Raw genomic sequence first — 7376 nt, 5'->3', positions numbered from 1 at the left:
AGGAATGAGTATCAGAGGAAACACAGACCCTGACAACATGTTCATTTTAGACTTCCAGCCTCCAGAGTTGTGAAAGAATACATTTCTGTTGTTTCAAGATAGGGGGCCCCAACTGGGTTAGGAACCAGGCCACAGAGCAGGAGGTGAGCAACAGGGAGCAAGTGAAGCTTCATCTGCACTTACTGCCTGGCATTACTACCTGAGCTTTGCCTCCTTCACATCAGAAGTGACATTAGATTCTCACTGGGGACCAACAGGTGGCGTGGTGATCAAGGGCGCTGGACTCCCACATGGCCGGCCATAGTTTGAGTCCCGGACCGGCAGCTTACTTTCTCACTTTCCCTCTCTCTCTTACTCTGTCTTCCTCTGGTCAAATTAAAACAAACAAAACAAATAAATAAATAAAGTTAAATTAAAGAAATAATTCAAAAAAAAAAAAAAAGATTCTCATCGGAACCCTAAAATGAGATTATCTAGCTGCAGGAAAACAAGCTCAGGGCTTCCACTGATTCTGCATTATGGTAAGTTCTATAATTATTCCATTATATATTATAATGCAATAATAATAGAAATAAAGGGGACAATAAATGTAATATCCTTGAATCCTCCTGAAACCATGTCCCTATCCTTCCAACCCCCATCTGTGGAAAAAATTGTCTTCTACAAAGCTAGTCCTTGGCATTGTCACCTAAGCTCCTCCTCCAAAAATGTTGGGGACTAATGCTTTGTTTTTACTCTAGGGTGTGTGCTCACCAGAGAGAGAGAAAGAGAGAAATCACCTCCCACACACACACTAGGGGGGAGGGCCATGACACAATCCCCTCTCATCCACTCTCTCTTGGGATTTTGGGCATGTACACACACTCCCATAGTGAATCTCAAGCCACTAAGCATGGGACTTAAAGCACAAAGCTGGTCATATGGAATCCAGTGCCTTGAACTCCATGCTACTTGCTGGCCCAGGGACTACTGCTTTAAGGCATCCAGTTTGTGGTACTTCATTACAATAACCCTAGGAAACTAATATAACGTTATTCAGCATGGGGACCAGCAATTGGTGTAATGGCTATGTTGCTAGACTCCTATGTAGTCGACCATGGTTCGAGTCCTGGACCTGGTGGCTTAAACTCACGCCGGGCATGTGTGCGTGTGTGCCCAAGATCCTGAGAGGAGAATGGAGGAGAAGGGATTGCGAGTGGCCGTCCCCCTGAAGGGTGAATTCTCGCTTTCTGTCTCTCTGTCTCTGTGTGTCTTTCTGGCTAGCTCACGTGCCCTATAGCAAAAACCTCTCAAAAATAATTATTAAGATATACTTACTGTGGGACCTACTAATGCAATAAACAAGAAAATGAAATAAGGGGTCAGGAGGTGGCATGGTGGTTACAGTGGCTGGACTTAACACATGGCCAACCACGGTTTGAGTCCTAGACCCAATCAGTGGCTTGAAAATCATGCCCAGCATGGTGTGTGTGTGTGTTTCCAAAATCATGAAAGGAGAATGGAGGAGAAAGGATTGCTGCATGGGTCTGCCTCTCTGGTAAGTACATACACCCTATGACCAAAAAAAAAATTTTTTTTTTCACATATATTGAGAAATCCAGGGACCAGCAGGTGGTGTGGCGGTTGAGGGCACTGGATTCCCACATGGCTGACCGCAATTTGAGTCCCAGACCTGATGGCTTGCTTTCTTACTTTCCCTTTCTCTCTTTCTCTGTTTCTCTCTGGTCAAATTAAAAATAACAATAACAAATGGAATGAAGTAAATAAATATATTTTTTAAATTTTATTCATTTTATTTTTATTTATTCATTCATTAATTTTTAAATAGGAATGAGTATCAGAGGAAACACAGACCCTGACAACATGTTCATTTTAGACTTCCAGCCTCCAGAGTTGTGAAAGAATACATTTCTGTTGTTTCAAGATAGGGGGCCCCAACTGGGTTAGGAACCAGGCCACAGAGCAGGAGGTGAGCAACAGGGAGCAAGTGAAGCTTCATCTGCACTTACTGCCTGGCATTACTACCTGAGCTTTGCCTCCTTCACATCAGAAGTGACATTAGATTCTCACTGGGGACCAACAGGTGGCGTGGTGATCAAGGGCGCTGGACTCCCACATGGCCGGCCATAGTTTGAGTCCCGGACCGGCAGCTTACTTTCTCACTTTCCCTCTCTCTCTTACTCTGTCTTCCTCTGGTCAAATTAAAACAAACAAAACAAATAAATAAATAAAGTTAAATTAAAGAAATAATTCAAAAAAAAAAAAAAAAGATTCTCATCGGAACCCTAAAATGAGATTATCTAGCTGCAGGAAAACAAGCTCAGGGCTTCCACTGATTCTGCATTATGGTAAGTTCTATAATTATTCCATTATATATTATAATGCAATAATAATAGAAATAAAGGGGACAATAAATGTAATATCCTTGAATCCTCCTGAAACCATGTCCCTATCCTTCCAACCCCCATCTGTGGAAAAAATTGTCTTCTACAAAGCTAGTCCTTGGCATTGTCACCTAAGCTCCTCCTCCAAAAATGTTGGGGACTAATGCTTTGTTTTTACTCTAGGGTGTGTGCTCACCAGAGAGAGAGAAAGAGAGAAATCACCTCCCACACACACACTAGGGGGGAGGGCCATGACACAATCCCCTCTCATCCACTCTCTCTTGGGATTTTGGGCATGTACACACACTCCCATAGTGAATCTCAAGCCACTAAGCATGGGACTTAAAGCACAAAGCTGGTCATATGGAATCCAGTGCCTTGAACTCCATGCTACTTGCTGGCCCAGGGACTACTGCTTTAAGGCATCCAGTTTGTGGTACTTCATTACAATAACCCTAGGAAACTAATATAACGTTATTCAGCATGGGGACCAGCAATTGGTGTAATGGCTATGTTGCTAGACTCCTATGTAGTCGACCATGGTTCGAGTCCTGGACCTGGTGGCTTAAACTCACGCCGGGCATGTGTGCGTGTGTGCCCAAGATCCTGAGAGGAGAATGGAGGAGAAGGGATTGCGGCATCACTATCCCCCTGGGAGGTGATTTCTTGCCTTCTCTCTCTCTCTCTCTCTCTCTGTGTCTTTCTGGCTAGCTCACGTGCCCTATAGCAAAAACCTCTCAAAAATAATTATTAAGATATACTTACTGTGGGACCTACTAATGCAATAAACAAGAAAATGAAATAAGGGGTCAGGAGGTGGCATGGTGGTTACAGTGGCTGGACTTAACACATGGCCAACCACGGTTTGAGTCCTAGACCCAATCAGTGGCTTGAAAATCATGCCCAGCATGGTGTGTGTGTGTGTTTCCAAAATCATGAAAGGAGAATGGAGGAGAAAGGATTGCTGCATGGGTCTGCCTCTCTGGTAAGTACATACACCCTATGACCAAAAAAAAAATTTTTTTTTTCACATATATTGAGAAATCCAGGGACCAGCAGGTGGTGTGGCGGGTGGGGGCGCCGGATTCTCCCCACGACCGCAATTTGAGTCCCAGACCTGATGGCTTGCTTTCTTACTTTCCCTTTCTCTCTTTCTCTGTTTCTCTCTGGTCAAATTAAAAATAACAATAACAAATGGAATGAAGTAAATAAATATATTTTTTAAATTTTATTCATTTTATTTTTATTTATTCATTCATTAATTTTTAAATTTGACCAGAGAGAGACAGAGGGTGAGAGTGAGAGAGAGAGGAAGTGAGAAAGCAAGCCACCAGGTCCAGGACTTGAACCCTGGTCAGCCATGTGGGAGTGTCCAGAGCCTTAACCACCATGCCACCCGCTTGTCCCATAAATAAATATTAAAAAAAAAAAAAATCCAAAATAACACACACATAAATCATTAAAACCAATAATCTACTGGATTAAAAAGTCAATGTACAAAAATATATGTTTGTACATATAATTCATAAATATCTTTCATAAAGATAAAAATACAGAGTAGAAGGAAATATTTGTGACACATTTAATCTTCAAAGAACTCACTTAGGTGATATGAAGAAATTCTTTAATTTTAAAATTCACCCCTCAAAGTTATGTGTTTGCGAATTTGGTCATACTGAGTAGTAATTGGAAATTTGTGTGTTGGAGCTTAATTATATTGATTGTACTGCAAAGGTAATGTAATGCTTTCATGGTGTCCCAGAGTGGGTGTGATAATGTCATTAGGGCAGAGCCTCATGGTTGAGTTCTGGCAGGGTTTATAAGCAGAGGGCACAAGACCAGAAGAGCAGAGTGAAAGCCACATGATATGGATCCTGCTCTGCTTTTAAAAGTTCTGCTTCCCACCATTTTGCAATGTCTTTGGAGTTCCCAGCCACTGGAACTGTGAATCGAAATAAACTTCTATTTTCTTAAATTTACCCAGCATCTGGTATTTCTGTTAGCAATACAAAAACAATATGAAGAGTTAGATCTCACAGAAGTCAGGGTAATGAGAACTACAACCAATAAGAGATACCAGTACAGATGTAACCCATTAAGATGACAAAAATCGAAGACATAATACCAAAGGTTGACAAGGATGTGAAACAAATAGGATTTTCATACACTGCTGGTGGGAGTATAGAGACAACTGCTCTGAAAATGCTCTTTGGCAATATCTACTTAAGCTAAACCGTCCTATAATCTATGAGCCAGGAATCCTTCTCCTAGGTATATAACCAACAGAAATACATTGATAAGTTCACCAGGAGATATGTACAAGAGTGTTCATAGCAGCAGTATTTGTAATAGCTCCAAACTAAGACAACTCAAATGTCCACCTACACTAGGATGAGTAAGCAAGTTGTGATATATTTATACAATGACTATAAAATAGCAATGAGAATGAATGAATTATAATTATATACCACAATGCAGCTGAATGTTATAAACAATATTAAGAGAAGTTAGACAGAAAAGAGTTCAAAAACGGACAAAACTGGGGCTAGCAAGTGGCATGGAGGTTAGGGTGGCTGGATCCCACCTGGTTGACTGTGTGGTTAGTCATGTTAAAAAACTAAGTCTGGCAGTTGTGCACATGTGCTCGAAATCCTGAGCAGAGAATGAAGAAGGGATTGCAGTATGGTTATCTACCCTGGGGAGTGATTTCTCTCTCTTTTTCTCTCCAGTAAGTGCATGAGCATTATAGCAAACTTAAAAAAAATTAAAAAGACAAAATTGATAGTGTTAGAGCAGAAGACAGTGGTTATCTTCCCTTAGGGTGGACAGATAGTGACTGGGAGGGTGCACATCAGGTCACTTTTTCATTTATATAATTCAGTACGTGTACTTCCACAGAAATGTTGAAGAGTGGCCGTTCAAATGAATATTCTGTCTTGAACCAAGTGGTTGGTTCACAAATAACTGAGCTCAACTCTGGGTTCAGATCTAGTTGGTGGTGACATGGCTAAATGCACCAGGAAGGTTGGGATTTTGGTTAATATGGGACTCGCTATGGTGCTTTCTTCTGGAAAATGGTGAAGAAAACTGAAATCGGCCAGGACACCAACTACACTTACTCCTTCTATGGCAAAACCAAGATGAAAGAGATAAGCTGAGGAGATCTGGTAATGTGGTTCCTGCATGAACACAGTAGCTGGTGGTGCCTGGACCTACACCACCACTTCAGCTGTCACAGTAAAGCCCACCATCAGAAGACTGAAGGACTTGAAAGACCAAGGGATGCTCCACAGACATTTGCAATATTACTAGCCTACAATTAATGGGTTCATCTATGTAACAACAACAACAACAACAAAATACTTATGAAGCTGTAAATTTATGCTTTCCATTTTTCTGTTTGTATGCTATACTTCACAATATATTTTTGTTCTTTCTTTAAAAATTTTTTTTAGGTTTTTGCCGTAGAGTGCATGCACTCACCAAGGAGAGCCAGAGAGAGAGAAAAAATGAGAAATCACCTCTCAGGGGTGATGATCACACCGCAATCCCTTCTTCTTCATTCTCCTTGGGATTTTGGGCATGCATATACATGTGCCTAGTTTGAGTTTCAAGCCACCATGTCCAGAACTCGAACCACTGTCGGCCATGTGGTAGTCCAGTGCCCCAACCCCCCATGTTACTGTCTGGCCCTCTTCATAATATTTTCTAAAGTTTTTCTTAAAAAAAAAAAAAAAAAAGGTTGAAGGGAGAAGAAAATGATAAAGATAAAATTAGGTGGAGAAGGGTAGAAATCTTTTTTTCTTTCTCACCTGGACTGCTAGATTCTAGCTGTCAGGTTCTCTATACAGAACTCCACTGTAAACACAAGGGGCCTTTCAGGCTCCGTGTCTGAGCAGGTCGAGCACATTCACTCCATGTAACATTCACGTCTTCATGCTTTTGTTCATACTGCTTTTGATGCTTCATCTTCTTTGCCTCATTGACTGGGCAAATGCTTCTTCATTTTCAAGATTAACTCATATATTACCACCTTGAGCCTTTCCTTTCTTTCATCCTATCCACGTATCTTATTTGTTTTTATTTTTTATTTTTGGCTATAAGGTGCTCATCAGAAAGTCAGAGAGAGACAAAGAGACAGAAAGCGAGAAATCACCCCCCAGGGGGTATGGCCACACCGCAATCCCTTCTCCTCCATTCTCCTCTTGGGATCTTGGGCACGCACGCACATGCACCCAACATGAGTTTAAGTCACCGGGTCTGGGACTCAAAATGCGGTCAACTACATGGGAGTCCAGTGACATAGCCATTAGCCAACTGCTGGCCCCCAGTACAGACTTATCCTGAAGATACTGTAGGTTCAGTTCCAGACCATCCCAATAAAATGAATATTGTAATAAAGTGAGCCATAGGAATCTTTGGGTTTCCCAGTACATATAAAAATTACATTTAAAGGGACCAGCAGTTAGCATAATGGCTATGCTGCTGGACTCCCATGTAGTCGACCACGGTTCACGTCCCGGACCCGGTGGCTTGAAACCCACACTGGGCACGTGTGTGTGTGTGCCCAAGATCCCGAGAATGGAGGAGAAGGGATTGCGGATGGCCAACTCCCATGGGGGGTGATTTCTCGCTTTCTGTCTCTCTGTCTCTCTCTGTCTGTCTGGCAAGCACACGCGCCCTATAGCAAAAACCTCTAAAAAAAAGTTACATTTATACTACATGGTTGTCTATCAAGTGTGCAAAAGGATATCTAAAAAAAATAACATACAAACACTAATTAAAAAATACTTTAGGGTCCAGCAGGTGGCGTGGTGGTTAAGGCACTGAACTCCCACATGGCCAACCATGGTTCAAGTTCTAGACCTGGCAGCTTGCTTTCTCATTCCCCCCTCACCAACCCATGAGCCCATGAATCCTGTAGCAAACTAAAAAATAATAATTATAAATAAAATTAAATAAATAATTCTTTTTGAAAGTATATGTGTATAT

Source organism: Tupaia chinensis, unplaced genomic scaffold (genome assembly GCF_000334495.1).
Source record: "Tupaia chinensis unplaced genomic scaffold, TupChi_1.0 Scaffold148607_1, whole genome shotgun sequence".
Taxonomy (NCBI): Eukaryota; Metazoa; Chordata; class Mammalia; order Scandentia; family Tupaiidae; genus Tupaia; species Tupaia belangeri.
This window is presented reverse-complemented; position numbering follows the sequence as displayed.